The 23,296-nt window shown below is 43.6% G+C and overlaps 1 protein-coding gene across 2 annotated transcripts in view; it reads right to left on the bottom strand.

Moving 5' to 3' along the window:
* PUM3 (pumilio RNA binding family member 3) overlaps positions 1-23,296 on the bottom strand; it is a 907,478-nt gene that overhangs the window by 55,418 nt on the left and 828,764 nt on the right. The gene's annotated exons all lie outside the window — the stretch shown is intronic.

Below are 23,296 nucleotides of genomic sequence, written 5' to 3'. Positions count from 1 at the left end.
CCAATTTTCAGTAGAGGCCCGGGGAGAAACGCTGCAGATCCATGTCTTTGTTAACAAAGAGTGTTTGTGCATATCACACTGGTCTGCAATTTCTGACCTCCCCCTTGAAAAAGATTCCACTTAAAAAAGAAATACATAGTAAACTAAAAGATTATAAAATGATAAAATTGCTGGTTTACTTATGGCAACAGGAAAAGGGGAGGGAGGAAAACAAAAAGATGTTCTCTGCAGAAGGCCCACTCAGACATGAAATGAGATAGTATGTACTTGCATATCAGTCTCATTCAATGGCTTGCTGTTGTGGGTTCTCACTTCGGCGCAATCCTAAGCAGTATTCCAAAAGGGTTCTCACTTCGGCGCAATCCTAAGCAGTATTCCAAAAACACTCCAATGACAGACAAATGCCTGGCATACAGAAAAGAATGTATTTGGGGTATAATGCCCTCAATCACAGCTTTCACAAAAGCTGCTATATTCACGTAATAAAATACAATGCAATGACTGATAAAAGTGCGCACGGACAGGTTAGTGGCTACAGTGAAAAAGATTGTCATAGGCTTCTTATTGAAACAGGTGCTAGAAATGGTCATTTCCCTTCTCATATAATATTGTACTCCCCTAGGTATATAAGCCATGGGTTGATTTTGAGCTCCATTTTTTAAGATAGAATGGTCAAAGGCCGGAAGATCAGTGAAAGCATACTTGTCTATGGTGTGACAGAAAAACTGGATGAACACTTTGCTCATTCTAAGTCTAAGGTCTTCAATAAAGAGGCATCCTTTCTGTCCATAGAGATCTCTGCAAGAACTACTTTTCATGCTCTTTCATACAGAAGGTAGGCAATGCACGCTGGCCTTCCTAACCACCCATACAGCTTTCACATCCCCAAAGTGTGAGCTGGCTGATCAGGTTTTTTGCTGAAAAGTTTGCCACTATTAGACTGGCACTGCCCCCCCTTCATGCTCCTCAAGCTGTGCACTGCTTAATGCTAACCAATTTCTTCTTGCTCTTGGAGTTCTGCATTCATCACTACAGTTGGGTCCGTGATTTCCTGTATGCTCTAAAATACAAAAGTCTGGCAGTAATAAAAGAGTACAAAGGTAAAAACGTAACAAACCAAAAAAATATATATATACTCCAATCATCTCAGATAAAGACCTTTAATACCAAAATATAGTACAACAGTAACGCTTTCAAGTCTACAAGACACGTGCTCTTTACAAGATCTGAATTGAACCTTTTGCACTCCAAGATCAGTACAGACTGCCTGGATACCAAGTATCCAGCTATGCATCAGACTATGGAGTCCTTTCTGAGCAAAGGGGTCTTTGATTATTCCAGTCCTCAAGCCCAAACTCTGTACCCAAATAATCTCAAGAACATTCATCTGATCTTTAACATTTTTTGGGGGGGGGGGGGCAAAGTTATTGAGAAGGTTGTTAATGCACACCCTGAATCTTATTTAACAACTCATGAAAAGTACAGTTGGGTACACTTACCATAAATGTAGATGTTTGAGTGCATTCACTGTTGCAGTCATCACACTTGGGTTATCTGCCTGCAGGTAGCCTTCAGAGTCGGCCTGAATACCAATACCGCTGAATGTCGCTCCAGGACTGACGTTAGGTCGTCAGGTGTATAAACACAGGCAGCCGACTCCATTACATCAGTTTTACTTGCCCCAAATGTCAGGAGCCCCCCCAAATAGGGAGCTATGTTATGGTGAGGAAAACACCACCAGTAAAAAGTAAATACCAATACCCCTGAAAGGGGTGAGTAGTAGACATAGAGTGGAGAGAGAGACAAGGGGGATGGAGGGAGGGTAACCAGGACTGCAACAGTGAATACACTTGAACATCTACATTTATGGTAAGTGTACACAACTGTACTACGTTCTTCATGTTTCACTGTTGCAGTCTGAAGAAGGGGTGGAGGCAGTCAAGAAGAGTTGGGGCTGGCTAGTATGCCCTGCAGGGCTGCTGTTGCAAAACCTGCCCTGGATTTGGAAAAGATAGGCAGGTGGTAATGCTTAGTGAAGGTGTGTACAGAACTGCAGGTAGCAGCTTCCAGGATGTCCCTGGTAGGGACTCCCCTGAGGAATACTGTAGAGTTAGAAGTTGCCCTAGTGGAATGTGTTCTGACCTCCTGAGGGGTTGGTTTCCCATGGTGCTTGTAGCAGAAATGGATGCCGCTATCCATTTGGTAATTGTTTGTTTTGAAATGGCCTTGCCTTCTGCCCCTGGTGCAAAGCTGACTAGTAAATGGTCAGATTTCCTGAAGGGCTTAGTCCTATCAAGGTAAAATATGAGCTGTCTGTGTACATCCAAGGAGTGCAGGATCCTTTCCCCTTTATATTGAGGATTAGGAAAGAAAGTCGGCAAATGGATAAATTGGTTGAGAGCCACACTGGACACCACTTTAGGCATAAAGGAAGGGTTAGCCCTGAGGGAAACTCTGCCAGAATGGAAAATAATGAAGGGTTCCACAGACATAAGTGTTTGTAGCTCAGACACCCTTCTAGTTGAAGTGATGGCCAGAAGCAAGGCTGTTTTCCAAGACAGGAATTTTAACTCTGCTGACCCTGCAGGCTCAAAGGGGGGGAAGCATGAGCTTTTCCAGTACAACATTAAGATCCCAAGCAGGGGTGAGTGCTCTCCTTGGTGGCCTTAAATTGTTTGCCCCTCTCAGGAAGTGTTTGATAAGAGGATGAGAGAAGAGAGGTGGCTCAGTGTTGTAATGAGCCGAAACGGCAGAAGCATGGATCTTAATGGAGGAGAAGGATAGGCCCCTGTGGAGTAGACCTGCCAAGTAATCTAGGATTAGAGGCAGGGAGGGCAGAGTCGTCTCCTCTCCTTTAGATTGAATCCTGGAGCAGTACCTTAGCATAGGATTTCCTTGTACTGGGCCTTCTGGCTTAAAGAATGACGTCCAGCATCTGCTTGCTTAGGCTGGTTACTGGGGGAGAATTCAAGGAATAAGCCAGGCTTATGGCTTTTGGTGTTGTCTGGTTTTATTGGCAGATGTCCTGGTGAGAGTAGGGATCTGAAAGCTGTCAAAGTGTGCTGCACAGCTAGCATCTCTTTTTTGGTTGATGTGCAGATGCATTTGACTTGGGCTCCAGTGGCCCTGAATGCACTTGCCGTCCATGTGTGCCCCCCAGGCATAGTCTGATGTGTCTGTGGTTAGGGATTGGGTGGCATGGAGTTGAGTATTGGCACCAAAGACTTTTTAAGTACCACTGAAGTTTCCTCATATGTAGTCTGGCATATGGAATTAGTAGGATGCATGAGGCCATGAACCCTAGGGCCTGCAGGATTTTCCTTGCGGATAGCTGGGTTCTGGTGGCCATTTGAGTAAAATTGTCTGTCAGATAGGCTTGTTTTTCTGGAGTGAGGAATGCCATCTGGGATGCTGTGTCCAAGCTTGCTCTCCAGGAATACAATCTTTTGACTGGGGACTAGTTTTGATTTCTTTTCGTTGATGGTGTACCCCAGGGAGGTTAGAAGGTTTTTTTTACAAATGTCAGGTGCTGCAACAGCATTTCCTGTCTGCCTGAATCAGGCAGTTGTCCAAGTATGGGTAAATTTGAATATTTCTATGTCTGCAGTAAGCAATGGCTGGAGCCGGGCATTTTGTGAATACTCTGGGAGCAGTGGATAAGACAAAGGGAAGTGCAGAGAACTGATAATCCATAGATCCTGCCCTGAAGCATAGATATTTCCTGCATAACTCCCTTACAGGGATGTGCAGATAGGCTTCTTTTAAGTCTAGGGTGACTAACCAGGCATCTCTGGTTGGCATAGGTTGAAGCTGCTGCAGGGTGAGCATTTTGAATTTTGGTACCACCAGAAAGGTGTTGAGAATTGAAAGATCTAGGATTGGGCACCAAGTGCCCTCTTTTCTGGGTACCAGGAAAAGTCTGGAATAGAATCCTTGACCTATCTGTACAACAGGAACAGGCTGAATTGCCCTTATAGAGAGAGCAGGGATTGAACTTGGTTTTGTGCCTCTGCCCACTGGTTTGGAGGAAGGTCTGGGAACCCTTTTGGGGTTGGCAGTGAGTGGAAGTAAAATCTGTACCCCTGGGATACAATGTTGAGGCCCCATCTGTCTTTGGTGATGGAAATACATTTTTTTTGCATGAAGGGCAAGTTTTCCTCCTAGGGGCACAAGCACTTGGGCAGTGGTGGGGAGCGGAGTTGAGAAGTCATTGGGAATTCTTTCTGTAAGGGGGTGGCTTCGCACTCCCTGCTTTAGAAGTGGAAGCACTCCATTGCTTAGATATCTGCATACAATGAGACTGTAATCTGGGGGTTCTGTTTCCCCTGGGTCTAGTTTGAGATGGCCTTGAGGGGGCTGGAAAGGACCAATGTTTCGAGGGGCAATGCCTACTGAATCTAGGAGGGTGTACTTGCAAGAATCCTTTGACTGTCTGCATAGATTTAGCTTTTTCTTCAATCATTTTAAGAACCTCTTCTGCTTTGGTGCCAAACAGATTGTCCTTGCTCAATGGAGTGTCTAATAACTGATTTGACATGGTCTGGCAAGGTCTGCTCCTTAAGCCAAGCATGCCTTCTCAGTACAGAACCAGTGACTGCTTCCCTGCAAGATGCTTCTAGGGCATCAAAGCCACACTGCAATGTATGCTTGCTGACTTGGTTTGCAGAATGCATAAGCTCTTGCAATTCTTTATTTTCTGCACAGTCTGTAAAGGTAGCTATTTTTTGCTTAATAAGTTCCATAATATGTTGTTGGTACTTCAGCATGTGAAACTGACAGTTCAAAGCCCTAACGGTGAGAGTTGCAGAGGTATATACTTTCTTACCCCATCTGTCCGAAGCTCTGGAATCCCTGTCCGAAGGGGTGGAATTCTTAGCTGTAGTTGCTTTGATACCTTTAGGCCCCTGGTAAATGACCTCTGGGTCAGCAGTAGGATTTTTGAACAGAAATTTGTGAGAGTCAGGTACTCTGTAGTACCTATCTGGTTTCCTAGGAGCAGGGGGTAAAGTGTCAGGAGTAAAACTGGATTCCATAAAGACATCATCAACAACTTCCAGGACTGGGGGTATTGCTAAAGGCCTATGTTGGGGCACATCTAGAAATTCTCTGAGTCTCTTTTTGGATTGAGGACAGTCTTGGCATTCCCAATGTTCTCAAAGTATGTAAGGTTTCACCAAAAGAAAAATCCTCTGGAGAAGAGGCAGAGGGAATGGATTCCTCTGCATCTGAATCCTCATAAGCAGATAAGGGCATGTCTTCATAATCAGAACCCTCAGAGTCATCGGACTCTTGGTCTGTTGAAGCTGCTGGGGACTGATAATCAGCATAAAAAGGTCTTCTGCCATTCTAAGCATTTGATGTTGTGGCAAGGGAGCAGGTGCATGCACTTTGGTTGCCAGTTTTCTAGGCGTAGTGTGTACTTTTGGCCTTAGAAACTCTTATTTTTAGACAGAACTGAAGGCGCCGGTTTGTGTCGAACACTGGTAGTGCGAAGAATTTCCTCAGAAGCCGGTGCCTGGTCAATGGCTCCAGACCCATCCAAGGTAGAGACATCTGCAGGTTCCATCGTCGAAGAAGAGTCTTGCGGCATACCGGACTCCAAACGGGTCAGGGTAGAGGCCTGTGAATCTACTGAAGCGGGCATCAGGGGCTGCGAAAGTGCCTGAGTACCGGTGAACTGGCGACTAGCTTATCGGAAGCGTCGGCAGCTTTGGACCTGTGCGGTCTGTCTTTATCCTTATGTTTTTCAGAATATCGGAAGTCGGATGGCTTACCGAAGCCATTTCGGAATACGGAGATCGAAAACGAAAGTATTTAGTGACAAAAAGGGCCCAACGATGAATGATTTGGGTGTTGAACAAGGCACAAAACTGACAGCGAGGTACGTTGTGGTCTGGGCCTAAACAGGTGACGCAGTAAGAATGAAAATTTCTGTGTAGTATTTGCTTTCCACAGGCAAGACAATTGTGAACTTTTTCTGACATCAGTTAGAGCAAGAAAAAAGGATCCCCAATGGGGTACTTAGCTTTAGAGGACTTCAGGATGATTAAGTTTGTAAACGAAAGCTCAGGTAGCGGCTAACCGGCACCCATACGAACTGCTTCTGCTTTGGGCTCCTCCGCAAGAAAGACTGATGTAATGGCACTGGTTGCCTGTTTTTATACCCCTGACGACCTGACGTCAGTCCTGGAGTGACAGCAACCGACGCAGAAATACTAAGTCTCTGGTATTCGGGATGACTGAGGGCTACCTGCAGGCAGATAACCCAAATGTGATGATTGCAACACTGAAACACGAAGAACATCTGTGGATCCATATAACTTTTGCACTTAACATGGTAACAAAACCATCCTCAGTTAGGTGAGATGAATGCTTTTATTCTGTTGTGGTCTCTGCAGCATCTAATACTATGGATCCTGGTATTGTCATCCAGTGTCTTTGTTCTTGTTATCACTTTTCCTCTACCATTCTAGAGTGGTGGTGTTCTTACCTATCATGATGCTCCAGAAGTCTGGTTCGGGGACACCTCCTGTTCTTACCCTCGAGTGTGGAACAAAACAGGGTTCAAGCTGGATACACTACTTTTTACAGTGTTTATGGCCACACTACGGAATCTTAAAAGGAATGGGCTTGTACATCTTTGTCATGCTGGTAGCATACAACTAATACTCTCCTTTCCTTGGGGCTGCATGACAGATGAGAATTCCTAACAAACAAATGGGAAGCCATTCGACACTGCCCAGTTGTTTGTTCACTTAATTTACATATAACAATTGTTTACTAAAAATATCTGGCTGGGAAGTACTATTTTCAGTGGAGTTTTGGGAAGTAAAAACTCCAGAACACAGTCAGCAAACAAAACTAAATAGCTTGCAACAGAACAAAAAACAGTTACAAATAAAAAGCAGCAGCAACACTGTTATAATCATAACAGAACATATTACATAGACTAGGGATGTGAATTTTGCTGTAAGCTGTTTAAAAAGGAAATTACAAGCATAACACAACAGGCACGGACACCGATTTATGATTAAAAAAAAATGAAATTATGTTTTTAGAAAATGAAATCTTGGAATTATTTCCTTGATTTCTAAATGTAATTTCTGGATGTTACTGTGATTACATCATAATTTTCTTTGTGCATCTGGATCCGCCCATCCACAACCTTCTTTTTTCCCCATTTCTTCACATGGGATTGGGGTGTCACATCAACAGTGAACATTATCTAGAGACAATGTTCACACCACTGGGTGGCTTTTAAAATTTAAAGCGGATATTGGGAAGTAAATAGTGTGGGAAGAAATAGCCAGGAAATTGTTATGGCTCGGCTTGTATAGGCCCTAGGGCCGATAGCCTAGTACCAACCTATGAACCTATAACATATACAAGGCCATGTCAAACCCAAACCCAGGCACAGAACCCTCACTAAAGCAAGCTGACAAGTATTATAAACATTTAATAAAAACAGAAATGCATCTTGTGGTGAATGAAATGAATGAGTAATATGGGCTAAAATGACAAATTTCATGTTTTTTCCAATACTTAAGACAGTCCAAATTTGAGAATTGTCAGTATTTTTCCTGGACAAAAAAAATTAATGATCGGACTATATGTCAGTATTGGAAAAAACAACTGACTGAAATTTAACATGCCCAGAACAAAAACCTTTCCTGTGCATGCACCTCTGTCAGACTCCTCTGCTCGACTCTGCCACTTTCATTGTTTATTATTTATAATGGTACTAAGCTGGCGTTTGTACCAAAAAATGCATGATCTTGGTGTTATCCTTAATGAAGGTTTGACATTTATGGATAAGATGTGAACTTTGATCAAGTCATCTTGCTTACATTAGTGGAATATTCCCAGGAGCAAATGCTCAATACCTCCTGAGGATCTTTCAATTACTATACATGTCTTAGCATCTTTTCAACTTGACTACTGCAATGCCCTTTACCTTGCCATCCTGCCACAGACATCATCTTACTAGTCTGTGCATAACTCTGCATTGAATTACTTACTGGTAAATGCAGTTACCAACATATTACTGTTGTTGAAGCCTGCACTTGCTTCCTCTCAGGCTTGTTTCTAGTGGTCTTTTTTTCCTCTAGATCTACATGTTGGAGGGCCCTCTCTCCTGAAGGAGTTAAATGTTTCCTATTCTCTGCCTCAGACCTTAAGCCCTGCTTACATGAGGCTGCTAGTAGTTCCAAGAGTCTGACTTCAAACATCTGGTGTTTAATCATTTACGATCAAGCACCGTGTCTCTGGAACAGACTACTATGATGGTTTTGGAAGTGTCACACTATGGTCTGTGATTTCTTTTTTTTTCTTTCAGCCAAAATCTATCTGCAGTGCATTTATATTTAGTTTTTATTCAGTGTACCTCATATCTAGACTATCTTTTACTTGTGATAAGAGTACTTGAAGTTAATAAAACTAAGAATTGACACAAAAAAGGTACCAAGAGCAGGATAAAAACAAAACTAGTAAAACACAAAAAATCCCACTTTACCTGTCTGAGGAAACCACACCTAATAGAATTAAACTGGTGAAGTATTGTAAAACATAAGATGAAAGCACTTAACTCTTTGCATTTAATTCAATGTTTTTTTTTATAAAGCTTTTTTTCCTGGTTTACTTTAACACTGTTTCTACTGGGTGTGACTCCTGTGGACAGGTAAAGTGCGGAAGTTAACCAAAGTTGAAGATGAAGCTGCAGATTTGATATAGCAGGGTTGAGTCATACGATCAAAATAGTTGCAAGCATCATGCATGCTCTAGTTGACTGACCAGGAAAAGGAATACGCCTACACACTGGGAAATGTCCACCAAGGCAGAAGTATGGGATTCACCCATCTGGGCCCCTTTCAATTTAACAACCTGAGATTATTTCAGTGTTGTAGACAGAATGCCTCTGTTGTAATCATTTGTGCTATGTCCACTTGGTCTTTGATGTAAATCTTCACAAAGCACTGTTTTCTCTGCTGTAACTCTGAGTCCTACAGGACTGACTTTTGAAAAGATGCTCAACCACCGGTCAATTGATTTCTGGTATAGATTGAGCTCTTTCCAGCCTGGTACTGCTACTTGGAAATCAACACAACTTAGTACTCCCAAAGAGGATCTGCAGTCCTAGCATATCAGTTAATTGACTATAGTTCCCGCAATGATGATTTCCTCCCAGTATCCACCTGTAGATGAGTGGCCATTGTGTTCAGTGTTTTTGAAGTTATCTGTAACACTAGTGCAAAATCTTAAACAGAAACAGCAAAAGCAAATCCAAAAGTGAAGAAGTCCTGAAGCACTGAGGTGCTAAAGAGTGCCACACTACTGGTGACAAGATCAAATTTCAGTAGGTTTGGGATTACCTGATGTGATGGAGTATTTCACAGTTAAGGGTCCCATACATAGTACAAGATTAAAACTATAATTCAAAGTGGAAAGGGATGATGAAATTGGGGAGATGTTCAAGAAATAAGGACAGACTGGGATTTTGGATGCAGATCCTTAAGGAGAATAACAACAATTATACAGATTATTATATTCATAAAGTAGCATAAAGTATTCTAAGAAATAAGCCAACATGGGAATGGTGAAAGGAGAGTCTGCTGATAGGTATGTGACTGCAATTAGGGGTACAGAGAATAGGCAAGAGGGGGCTGGAATTTACTGGAGAAAACTGGCAAATGAACCAAGGTATTGGGAGCAAATAGGTAGAGAGAGAAAGGTAATAGATTGGGAAGAGGCCAAGAATATATTTGGACATCAGGCTAGAGATTCCTTTCCCTATCAAGGACTGATAAGAGCACAGGCAAAGATAAAGGAATAAGGGGATTTTAAGTGAAAGACCAGCATTAGTAGAATCTAGAAACAGACGCTGCTGTTAAAAAAGGGATAATTAGTAAAGTATATAAAATATTGCATTACAACAGGAATCAATCACAGCAGGTTAGAAATCGTTGGGAAGAAAAATTGGATACGTAATTCATAAAGAAGCAATGAAAGGATATATGTATGGCTTCCAAATATGCAAAGTCTAGAAGATTTATGATTTTTGCTTGGGAGTGTTTGCATAGGTAGTTTTATACCCCAAGCAAACTCCAAATAATTTTTCCTCAGGGTAGACTGCAAATGTTGTATGAATGAAGGGACAGAAAAAGGTAACCGGGAACATATTTTTGTGAGTGTAAAGAGTTGGCAGACTTTAAAAATTTCTTGCAGACTACTCTGTCAGAAATACTGGGTCAGCAAATTGATATAAATAAGTAAATTATTTTTTGAGCTGTGATACAGAATTGGAATTGACCAGACATAGTAAGGCCTTGATGAGTTTAATTTTGGTGGCTGCCAAAAAGCAATTGCTAGAAAATGGAAATATAAGTCTAAACCAACCGTACTAGAAATAGTGAGTATAGTAACAGGGATGAAACAAGTGGAAGAAGGATCTTTAGAAAAGGGTAGGAGGAAATTACATAGAAAAAAATGTGAATTGTGGGAACACAACATGCAGAACAATGTTTGGGAGGAGGAATGAGGTTTAAGGGAAGGCAGGAATTGAATGAGCTATGTAATGTCTGACTGACAATAAAGATTATATGTGATGTATGCCTACAACTGAAAATATGTCAATATGGCTTGTTTTCACTTATAAAGAGTTATGTACTTACTATAACTTGGAATCTGTGCTATCCAGTGCCATTATTCATCCCGGATAGATCTTTGATCCAACCTCAGATCCCAGCCGGCAACTGATGAACAGATCCAGAGCTCAAGCTCCTCACCTTCCCATAACCCCCTGCTGACCTGTAACCCTCAGATTGAGTTTGCTGAATAAAGAAAAGGCAGCACCTCCAGACCAGGAGACTAAACTATCCCCAAGGAGAAACATCACTCCAGCTCTATCACATCCCCAGAAGGAAGGGGGAAGGAGGACGGGAATGTGATGAATAATGGCACTGGATAGCACAGATTCCAAGTTATGGTAAGTACATAACTATCTGATGCTATCCCGTGCCATTATTCATCACGGATGGGTCAGAGTCCCCAGCTACTAAGAATCCTGGGTGGCCTCAGGGAAGAATATGCTGGAGCACAGAGGATCCAAAGGAAGCCCTGTTCCTAGACACCAAGCCCAACTTATAGTGCAAAACAAAAGTGTGGGGATTAGATCAAGTAGCAGTAGCACAAATCTCATCCAAAGAAAGTTTAGCCAAGAAGGCCAAAGACATAGCCACAGACCTAGTAGAGTGGGCTTTAATTGGCCTGGATAGCTCCATATGCCTGCTATCATAAATGCAGGAAATACAGCTAGCAATCCATCTGGAAATAGTTACCTTACAAACTGCCAGATCTTCTCTGGCCTAAGAAATGGCCATGAAAAGCTGGTCCAATTTCCGAAATTCTTCAATCCTCATAAGATAAAAATGTAGTTGCCTATGGACGTCTAAGCAATGTAAAGTATATTCCCCTTTATTAGAATAGTTAGGGAAGAGAAAGTACAGTTGTGTACACTTACCATAAATGTAGATGTTCGAGTGTATTCACTGTTGCAGTCATCACATTTGGGTTATCCCTGCCAGGGTAGCCCTCGGCCGGCCCGAACACCAGGGACTTAGTATTTCTGTCGGTTGCTGTCGCTTGAAGACTGATGGCAGGTCATCAGTAGTATAAAGTAAGGCAGACAATGCCATTACATGAGTTTTTCTTGCCCTAACTTGTCAGGAGCCCCCAAGGTAGGAGGCCAGGTTCTGGTGGAAGAACCCCACCAGTGGAAAATAAAATACAAATATGTCCCTTGTAATGAAAGGAGAACAAGGAAGAAATGTAATAAAAGGAGAAAGAGAATAAATGGGGATGGAGGGAGAGAAACCACAACTGCAACAGTGAATACACTCTAACATCTACATTTATGGTAAGTGTACACAACTGTACTATGTTCTTCGTGTTTCCCTGTTGGTCATCACATTTGGGTAAATTCCCAAAGCTGAGGAAATGGGTGGAGGCAGTCAAGGAAACTAGGAGCTGGCTAGGATGCCCTGCAAGACTGCAGAGGCAAACTCTGCCCTGGATTTGGAAAAGAGTGGCAGGTGGTAATGTTTGGTAAAAGTGTGAACAGATGTCCAAGGTGGCAGCCTCCAAGATGTCCCTGGTGGGGACTCTTCTGAGGAAAGCTGCAGAGGTGGAGGCTGCTCTGCTGGAGTGTATCCTGACTCCCTTGGGGGGGGGTTTCCATGCTGTTTGTAGCAGAAATGGATGCAGTGCGCTATCCATTTGGAAATGGTTTGCTTGGAGATGGCTTTGCCTTCTGTCCCTGTAGCAAAGCTAACCAGCAATTTATCAGACTTTCTGAAGGATTTAGACCTGTCCAGATAGAATCTGAGCTGTTTGTGAACATCTAGAGTCAAGAATCCTTTCCCCCTTGTTTTGGGGATTAGGAAAAAAGGTGGGAAAATGAATGGATTGGTTGAGAGCCACACTGGACACCACATTGGGCATGAAGGATGGGTTAGTTCTGAGGGATACACTGTCTGCATGGATGATGATGAAGGTGTCCACAGCCAGAGACTCCTATGGCAGAAGTAATGGCCAGAAGGAAAGCTGTCTTCCAGGAGAGAACTTTTAGCTTTGCAGAAAAAGCTGGTTCAAAATGAGGCAGGGTGAGCTTTTCCCAGACAAACTTAAGGTCCCAAGCTGGTGTTGGTGCCCTTCTGGGGGGCCTTAAGTTGCTAGCCCCTCTGAGGAACTGTTTGATCAAAGGGTGTGAGAAAAGGGGCTGCTCAGTGGGAAACTGAGCAGAAATAGCAGAGGCATGAATCTTTATACAGGAGAAAGAGAGAGGCCAATGTGTAGAAGTTCAGCTAAGTAATCCAGGATGAGAGGGATGGAGGGCTGTGCCATATTGGCTCCTTTAGCCTGGATCCAAGTGCAGAACCTTTTTCATTTATCTGCATAGGACTTTCTGGTGCTAGGATGTCCGGCCTCACAGATAACATCCAGAACCTATTTACTGAGTATGGCAGACTGGTTAGGGAATAAGCCAAGCTGCCAAATAGTGTCTGCAATTGGGGATGCATGAATTCACCTTCTCTCTGGGTCAGGAGGTTTGGAATCTGAGGAAGATGCCATGGAGGCAGCGGGGACAGGCTGCACAGAAAGGGGTACCAGTGTTGTCAGGGCCAGTCTGGAGCTATAAGAATGGTCCTTGGTTTTTCCTCCCTTATTTTGAGCAGTACCCTGGGGATGAGAGGTAGTGGAGGAAAGGCAGAGAATGGCCCAGGGGAAGGACAGGGCATCCACTTTCCAAGCCATGCAGTGATGCTCCCTGGTGCAGAATTTGCTGAGATGATGGTTGGTGTGGGAGGCAAGGAGGTTGACCTTTGGGGTTCCCCATTTCTGTGTTACTAGGGTGAAGGTACTTCTGTTGAGTTGCCACTTGTGTGGGTTCAGAAGATTTCTGCTTAATTGGTCTGCAAGAGAGTTGTGAGAGCCTGGTAGGAATTGTGTTAACAGGTGTAGTTGCATGGAACAGGCTGTGTACCAAAGGGTCATGGCCAGCCTGCATAGAGGGTAGGATTGAGTCACTCCCTGCTTGTTGATGTACCACATCACAGTGGTGCTGTCTGTTTTAATCAGGAGAATCCCTGGAGAGAGAAGGGGTTTGAAAGCTATTAAGGCGTGCTGCACAGCCATAACCTCTTTTTGACTGATGTGCAGAGGGATTTGCTGTGGGCTCCATTGGCCCTGTATGCACTTGCCGTCCAGGTGTACACCCCAAGCGTAGTGTGATGCATCTGTGGTGAGGATCTGGGTGGTGGTGGAGGGTTGGGAAAAGGGCAGTCCTTTGTTGTGGGAGCATGCTGTTGCCAGCAAAAAAAAAATCCTTTCTGAGGCAAGGAATTATACGTAGAAGAGTTTCCAGGTCTTGAGAGTGTTGACACCAAAGGGTCTTTAGGTACCACTGAAGGTTCCTCATATGCAGTCTGGCATATGGAATGAGTAGTATGCAAGATGCCATGAACTCCAGAGCTTGCAGGAACTTCACTGCAGATAGCTGGGGCCTGGTGGGTAGGTGAGAGAAGTAGGCTGTCAGGAAAATTTGTTTCTCTGGTGTAAGTTATGTCAACTGGGATGCTGTGTCCAGACTTGCTCCCAGGAAGATTATCCTTTGGGTGGGCACCTGTTTGGATTTCTGTTCATTGACTGTGTACCCTAGGGAGGTTAGTAGGGTCTTTACAAAGGCCAGGTGCTTGAGCAGCTTTTCCTGGCAGTCTGCCTGAATAAGGCAGTCATCTAGGTATGGGTAAATTTGAATATTTGTCTGCAAAAGACAATGGCCGGAGACAGACATTTTGTGAAAACTCTGGGGGAGCAGATAAGCCAAAGGGAAGCACAGAGAACTGAAAGTGTTGAGATCCTGTCCTGAAGCAGAGATATTTCCTGCATGATTTCCAGATAGGAATGTGGAGGTAGGCCTCTTTTAGATCTAGGGTGGCTAGCCAAGCATCCTTGGAGAGCATGGGTAGCAGCTGCTGGAAGGTGAGCATTTTGAATTTTGGGATCCCCAGAAGGTATTTAGAATGGATAGATCAAGGATGGGGCCAGGTGCCCTCTCTTCTGGGCACCAGGAAAAGTCTGGAGTAGAAGCCTTGGCCTATCTGTTCTGCAGGAACGTGCTCTACTGCCTTCATAGAGAGCAGGGAAAAGATTTGCTTTTGTGCCTCTGCCCACTGATTTGATGGTAGATCTGGGAACCCTTCTGGGGTTGGAATGGTGTGGAAGGAATATCTGTATCCCTGAGACACAATGCTCAAAACCCATTGGTCCTTATTTTTCTTCCATCTTTTTTAAGACCTCTTCTGCCTTAGTGCCAAAAACGTTATTTTTGTGCAATGGGGCATCCAGTAATTTAGATATAACATGGTCTGGTAGGGGTTGTTCCTTAAGCCATGCATTCTTCTAATGACAGATCCAGTGACTGCTGCCCTGCAAGAAGCTTCTAGGGCATCAAAACCACAGTCCAAGGTGTGTTTAGTTACTTGACTTGCAGAATGCATTAACTGTTGTAAATCTTTAGATTCTGCCAAAGCAGGAAAGGAAGACATTTTTTGTTTAAGGAGTTCCAAGATATGTTGCTGAAATTTCAGCATATGCAACTAACAATTTAGTGCCCTGATAGCAAGAGTAGCAGAGGTGTATACTTTTTTTACCCCATCTGTCTAATGCTCGGGAATCCCTGTCTGAGGGGGTGTGATTCTTAGCAGAGGTTGCTTTAATCCCTTTTGGCCCTTGAGAAATTATCTCAGGGTCAGCTTTCTGGAAAGATATTTGAGTGAGTCAAGGACTCTATAGTACCTGTCTGGTTTTCTGGGAGCAGGAGGTAGGGCATCAGGAGTCAAGCTGGACTCGAGGAAAACATCCTCCACAACATCCAGGACTTGGGGGATGGCCAAGGGTCTGTGTTGTGGAAGATCTAGGAATTCCCTGAGTCTCTTTTTAGACTGAGAGCAGTCCTGACTCTCCCAATGGAAATGCTCCCTTAGTGTATGCAGGGTTTCCCCAAAGGAAAAATCCTCTGGGGGAGAGGCTGAAGGAATGGAATCCTCTGCATCAGAATCCTCATAAGTGGAAAGGGGTTGCATGTCTTCATACTCCGATGCTTCAGATTCATCTGATTCTTGTTCAGACAAAACTACAGGGGACAGATCTCTTTTCCTTTTGGAGGGGGTAGCTTGGCTTACCCTGATCAGCATGATGAGGTCTTCCACCATTTTAAGCATTTCAGACTGAGGGAAGGTAGCAGGTGCCTGAGAGTGGGTTGTTGGTTTCTTGGGTGTGGCTCGTAACCTGGGCCCAAGAAACTCGGTAATTTGTGAAAGAACAGTAGTCACGAAAGAGGAAGTCTGTTTGTGTCGAGATTCGGTAGTGCGAAGGACTTCCTTGGAAGCCGGTGCCTGCTCAGTGGCTCCGGACCCATCCAAGGTAGAGACGACTGCAGGATCCTTAGTCGAAGAAGAGTTTTGCGGCATACTGGACTCCAAAAGGGTCTCGGTAGTGGCCTGCAAATAAACTGAAGCTGGCATCAGGGGATGTGAATGTGCCTCATTGAGAACTGACTACTAGCTTAACGGAAGCGTCACTGGTAGGTTTGGACCTGTGCGGTTCATCTCTGTCTTTATCTTTACATTTTTTCGAAAGATCTGCTGTCGGATAGCTTACAGAAGCCATATCGGAATTCGAGGAATGTAAACAAAAATATCTGGATACAATAAGGGCGTGACGATGGATAGTTCTGGCATTGAACAAAGCACAGAAGCGACAACAGGGGATGTCGTGGTCTGGGCCTAAACAAGTGACGCAGTAAGAGTGAAAGTCTCTGTGTGGCATGAACAAAGGATCCCCAATGGGGTACTTAGCTTTAGAAGATTTCAACTTCCAATTCGGTAGACGAAAACTCGGGTAGTGGCCGACCGGCACTTGTGTGAACTGCTTCTGCTTCAGTCTCCACGGCAAAAAAGATTGATGTAATGGCGTTGGCTGCCTTACTTTATACTACTGATGACCTGATGTTAGTCTTCAAGCGACAGCAATAGGGGCAGAAATACTAAGTCTCTGGTATTTGTGCCAGCCGAGGGCTACCCTGCAGAGATAACCCAAATGTGATGACTGCAACAGTGAAACACGAAGAACATCTGGTAGCTGGATAGATTGGTTGAGGTTAGTTTCTGAAGCCACGTTTAGAACGAACAAAGGATTTGTCCTGAGGGATACCCTATCCTTGTGGAAGACCATAACAGGCGGCTTAATGCTGAGAACCTACAACTCAGAAACTTTCTAGGCAGAAGTAATGGCCACTAAAAATGCCATCTTCCAAGAAAGAAAATTCTAATCACAACATGCAGCTGGTTCAAAGGGCTTTTATGTCAAAGACTGCAATGCCAGGGTTAAACCCCATGGAAGGGAAGGATCTTTGATAGGTGGTCTAAGAAGAAAGACCCCTTTGAGAAAGGCTTTGGATAGTTTAGAAGAAAAAGTAGGACCATTATTCAAATGGAAATTAGAGATGGCTGCCAACTGGAGCTTAATCGTGGAGAAACTAGCACCTTCCTGAAAGAGAGAAACCAAGAACAGCAAAATATTAGGAATCAGGGCCGAAAAGGGATCCAAATTACATTGTCTGGTTCAAATAGAAAATCTTTTCCATTTATTGAAATACACCTTCTTCGTAGATGGCTCCTGAGATGTTCAGATAATACTTCTCACCGGAGATGGGAACCTGGGCTCGAAAGGATCACTGGAACTGGAGGAACCAAGTGGTTAGATGAAGAGTCTGCAGGTTGGGGAGAGGAAGCCCCCAGGGATGGGAAATAAGATCCAGAATGGGATCCAATATCCAGGAAGGATATTTCAGATGAGACTGAAGAAGGGAGAACCATGCCTGATGAGGCCAAAAGGGGGCAATGAGGATGCAAGGGGTCTTCAGGCAATGAGCTTTCTACAAGACCTTGGGAATTAGAGGACTAGGGGTAAGCATAGAGGAGTCCCAACAGCCAATTGTGAACCTGAGTGTCCCTGGGTGACTCCCCCATTGGGGGGGGATCATGGCAAAGTAGTTGCATTTGTGGTTGACTGGGGAGGCAAAGAGATAACAGCATGGTTGACCCCAATGGTTGAAAATCTGCTGTGCCACAGATGGATTCAGGGACTACTTGTGGGGATTAAAGATTGACCTGCTGAGATTGTCAAGTCAGCATGTTGGAACTGGTGGGAATGTGCAGACAAAGTAGCTAAGGATGGGGAGGAAAACTAGATTAGAAGGGAAAGTACCACTTTCACTTTAACATAAGGAAGCTCGAGCTCGATCACATCCTATGCGTTCAGTGGCAAACGAGATCTGAGGGTTTCAGGTCAGTGGGGGACTATAGGAAGGGGAGGAGCTTGAGCTCTGGATCTGTCCATCAGTTGCTGGCTTGGATTGGAGATCAGATCCAAGACCCACCCGTGATGAATAATGACATGAATAGCATCATACTGTATGATTGTCTATGTCATAAGTTATAATTCAATAAAATGTTTCTTGTTTAAGAAAAAACATCAAATTACAATATTTATTGTAGGCATCTGTGGACAACCACAAGACCACGGCTTGTAGATCTTTAATGGAACACTCCTAAAGACAGCTCTAGTGGATCTCCCTTTACTGCACTAGTTAATGGTACATTAGTCCTCTTGTGACAAAACGCAACCCATTTTGAAGGCATCTGTCTTAAAACATCTGATCAGTTTTTCTGTGCTCATTGACATTCCAGACAGAACAAAAGGCTGTGAACATCAAGTCATTGACAAAAGATCGTTAAGTAAACAGACTGACGGACTGAACTGTTTGACACTGCCTTTATGAGAAATTAATCATTTGTCTTCAGGGCCAGTGGAGTAACAGATAAAGCTCACAGCAAATAAGAATGCAAAGTTCACAACCTTGACTTGAAGTGCCTTGGAGAGTTAAGAAGCTGTCAGGAACAGACTTTTCAGGACAAAACATTTATGCTTGCCAAGTCAGTCAGACCAAAGTGCAGACTGACCAGTAAACCATTTATGATGTCTGGGACTCAAAGAGGTAACAAGTTCTTAATTTGCTGCTGGAGTTGGAAGAAGCTGTCCAACTGTCCTGTGCTAGAACACAGTTTTGCCCTCCATCAAGTCAATATATGCTGAAATGGTTGAAACATGAACCACATGGAATAACAACCTACACCCAGACGAAACAGATACCCTGCATAGGTCAGACAAACCTGAAGCTTTGGTAAACTTTAACATACCACGGATTGTCTTATTGTGAATGATCCTGGTGCTCCCCACTGGACCATCATGGTACATTAAAGTAATTTAAATGTTAAACTTAATGCTTTTTGTAGTGGTCTATATCCCTGCATGCTCAATTTGAAGGCTCTGCCTCCCACACCCATTATCTTTATATACACTACGTCTCAAAGGTTGCATGACTTGGAAGAAAGGGAAACATCCAATTCCTTTTCTTCAGAGTTGCTGTGATCTTGTCGACAGTAGACAGAGAGATTAGGATTTTGGGGACAGAACCCTCACTTCGAAGTGTGAACACATTTCTACAGTCTGTCAAATGAGAAAGCAGGACACTGTGGAAACTATGCCAGGACTATGCCAGGCTTCAGAAAATTCACAGTCACTGACAGCAAATAGATCCCAAGATTCACCAGCTATTGAGGGATAGAATCATCTGACATAAGTGAGCATAGCAGAAGGTTTCATGGCAGCTTTTAGAACCTCCAATAAAAGGACTACTTGAGCACCAATGCTCTGATGTGGATGGCACTCTTCTTGCCATAATGATGGAGTCTCCAACACATGGACTGGGATAATCTATAAGACTAACAGCTCTAAAACCTGGAAACAGACATATGGGATCACCACTGAAAGCACAGTTGTGTACACTTACCATAAATGTAGATGTTCAAGTGTATTCACTGTTGCAGTCATTACATTTGGGTAATCTGCTGGCAGGTTGCCCTCAGTTGGCCTGATTAACAAAGTCTTGGGTCCTGCGCCGTTGCTGTCCTCCCTTCCACCCACCGCCAGGTCGTCGTATAAACAAAACATGCAGCACACCATTTTCATCTATTTTTTTTTGCCCCAGAGATGTCAGGTGCAATGGGATATATATATATATATATATATATATATATATATATATATATATATATATATATAATATATATATATGATGTAAAAAAAAAAAATAAATATATAAAATAAGCAAATACACTAAAAAGGCTTTTAAGCATAGTAAAAGAAGGAAGAGTTATAGTAAGAGAAAAATAGGGGGCTGGAGGGTGGGTAACCAGGACTGCAACAGTGAATACACTCGAACATCTACATTTATGGTAAGTGTACACAACTGTACTATGTTCTTCTTGTTTCACTGTTGCAGTCATTACATTTGGGTAGAATCCCAAAGCTATGGTTGGGGAGGATGGAGTTATACAGCATTAGGAGCAGCTATAAGGCCTTGCAGGACAGCAGTGGCAAAGCCTGCTCTGGATTTAGAGAAGAGAGGTAAATGGTAATGTTTGGTGAACGTATGAACTGAGCTCCAGGTAGCAGCTTCTAGAATGTCTCTGGTAGGAACCCCTCTGAGAAAGGCTGCAGAAGTAGATGTAGCCCTGGTGGAATGGGATCTGATCACCTTGGGGACAGGTTTACCATTGTGCATGTAGCAGAAACGAATACAATGGCTTATCCATTTTAAAATAGTCTGCTTTGAAATTGCCTTCCCCTCTGCCCCTGCAGCAAATGTCACCAGTAATTGCTCAGATTGTCTTAGAGATTGTGTCCTGCTTAAGTAGAATCTTAGTTGTCTGTGTACAGCCAATGAATGCAGAATCCGCTCACTCTTGTTCTGTGGATTTGGAAAAAAGGTTGGCAGATGAATGGTCTGATTAAGAGCCACATTAGTTACCACTTTAGGCATAAAGGATGGATTAGTCCTGAGAGCCACCCTGTCTGCGTAAAATATAATAAAAGTCTCCACTGCCATGAGAGCCTATTGTTCTGAAATCCTTCTAGCTGAAGTGACTGCTAAAAGAAAAGCGGTCTTCCAAGAGAGAAATTTTAGGTCTGCAGTAGCAGCTGGCTCAAAAGGAGGTACAGTGAGTTTTTCCAACACAAAATTGAGGTCCCATACAGGAGTTGGTGTTCTCCTGGGAAGTCTTAGATTTTTGGCCCCTCTGAGGTACTGGGAGGCTCTGTGTTGTAATGAGCTGAAATGGCAGAGGAATGCATTTTGATGGAAGAAAAAGATAGGCCCTTGTGAAGCATCTCAGTTAAATATTGCAGAATCTGAAGAATATTGGGCATTGCTGTGCTCATTCCTTGTGCTTGGTTCCAGGCATAGAATCTTTTCCATTTGTCAGCTTATTTTCTAGTACTAGGCCTTCTTGCTTCCAAAATTACATCCATCACAGGTTTGCTGAGAGATGCAACTGGAGAAATTAGTTGATTAGCCATGCTGAAAGATTCAGAGTTTGGAGCGGAGTGTGCAGAATTTGATAGTTCTGCTGAGACAGTAGATAAGGTGCCTGAGGCAGGTACCACGGAGGAAGGTGCAACATATTGCGTAGGAGCGGGTACCAGTCTGGAGCAATCAGAATCATTTTTGGTTTTTCCTGTCTGACTTTTAGTACGACCTTGGAGAGCAGAGGCAGAGGGGGAAAGGCATAGACTGATAGGTTCTTCCAGCTGAAGGATAGAGCATCCACTTTCCAAGCTGCTTTGTGATGAATTCTTGTGCAGAATTTGTCCAACTGATAGTTTTGGGGTGAGGCAAAAAGATCTAGGTTTGGGCTCCCCCATTTGCGTGTCAACATGCTGAAGTTTTGTGGATCCAGTTTCCATTCGTGTGGGTCCATAAGATTTCTGCTTAGTTCGTCTGCCATAGTATTTTGCTTTCCTGGCAGGAATTGAGCCTGTAGATGTATTTGATAAGTCAAGGCCGTGTTCCACAAAGTCATGGCTAGTCTGCAAAGGGGGTAGGAATGGGTACCCCCCTGCTTGTTTATGTACCACATGACTGCGGTGTTGTCTGTCTTTATCAGTAGTTGTCCTGGATGAAGACAGTCCTTGAAGGCTGTCAGAGCATTCTGTACAGCTAGCATCTCTTTCTGGTTGATATGTAGGTGCATTTGATTTGGGATCCATTGGCCCTGAATACATCTCCCTGTCAGATGCGCCCCAAGCATAATCTGATGCATCTGTAGTCAGGGTTTGGGTGGCAGGGGGTGGAAAGAATGACAGTCCCTTGTTTTGGTGGCAGGCCTCTGCCCACCATAGGAACTCTTGCTGCAGGCAAGGAATGATAGGAATCATTGTTTCCAGGCTGTGACAATGTTGACTCCATAAGCTTTTTTGGTACCAATGAAGTTTCCTCATATGCAGTCTTGCATGCGGAATTATTAGAATGCAGGAAGCCATGAACCCCAAGGCCTGCAGAATTTGTCTTGCAGATAGCTGGCTTTTTGTGGCCACTTGTTTGAAGTAAGTCATCAATTGAATTTGTTTTTCTGGCATAAGGTAGGTCATCTGGGCAGTTGTATTCAAGATTGCACACAGAAATGTAATTATTTGAGAGAGTACCAGTTGCAATTTCTTTTCGTTTACGGTGTACCCTAGACAAGTTAGAAGTCTTTTTACAAACGCTAGATGTTTTAGAAGAGTGTCCTTGTTTTCTGCCTGAATTAGACAATTGTCCAGGTAAAGATAAATTTGAATGTTTCTTTGTCTGCAAAATGCAATTACTGGTGCCAGGCACTTTGTGAAGACCCTGGGCACAGTAGATAAGCCAAAGGGCAGTGCAGAGAACTGGTAATGCAAATAGCCTGCTTTGAAGTGGAGGTATCTTCTGCAAGATTCCCTGATTGGGATATGCAGGTAAGCCTCTTTTAAGTCTAGAGTTACCAACCAGGCATCCTTGCCTAGCATAGGCATTAACTGTTGCAGAGTCAGCATCTTGAATTTTGGCATGTCCAGGAATGTATTTAGAATGGATAAGTATAGAACTGGATGCCATGATTTGCCTTTTCTGGGTACCAGGAAAAGTCTTGAATAAAAACCTTGTCCCTTTTCCTTTTCTGGTACTGGTTGAATAGTCCCTATGCTCATGAGGGACATAGCTTGTTTCTGGGCCTCTGCCCACTGATTTAGAGGCAGATCTGGCCATCCGTTTGGGATTGGCAACGTGTGGAAATGAAATCTGTATCCCTGGGATACTATATTTAACACCCACTTGTCCTGGGTAATTAGTTGCCAGTTTTGTGCATGAAGTGCCAGTTTTCTCCCCAAAGGGGCGGCCAAAAGACAAGTGCTTGGTGATTGCAGAGGAAAGTCATTGAGACTGTTTAGCGTAGGAATGTGCCTTGTTGCTTCCAGATTTGGAAGTGGAGGCACCCCATTGTTTTGTTCTATAAGTTCCTTGTGACTGAAACCTGGAGTCTTTGGAGTGTCTGGGTTTAGCCTGAGTGGCTCTGGTGGGTACTGGAAAGGACCAATTCTTAGTAGGCCAGTGCCTACTGAACCTGGGTGGCTGCACTTATAGGAAATCTTTTACAGTTTGCATAGATTTAGCTTCATCTTCCACCTTTTTCAAAACAACTTCTGCCTTATTACCAAATTGACTGTCCTGTTATAAAGGAGCATCCAACAATTTTGCTTTAACATGATCAGGTAGATTTTGCTCCTTGAGCTAAGCATGCCTTCTTATCACAGATCCAAT

The sequence above is a fragment of the Protopterus annectens genome, chromosome 2.part0 (assembly GCF_019279795.1).
Source record: "Protopterus annectens isolate FY-2018-M chromosome 2.part0, PAN1.0, whole genome shotgun sequence".
Taxonomy (NCBI): Eukaryota; Metazoa; Chordata; order Ceratodontiformes; family Protopteridae; genus Protopterus; species Protopterus annectens.
Note: the sequence above shows the minus strand (reverse complement) of the source record. Positions and strands in the feature narration are given on the sequence as shown.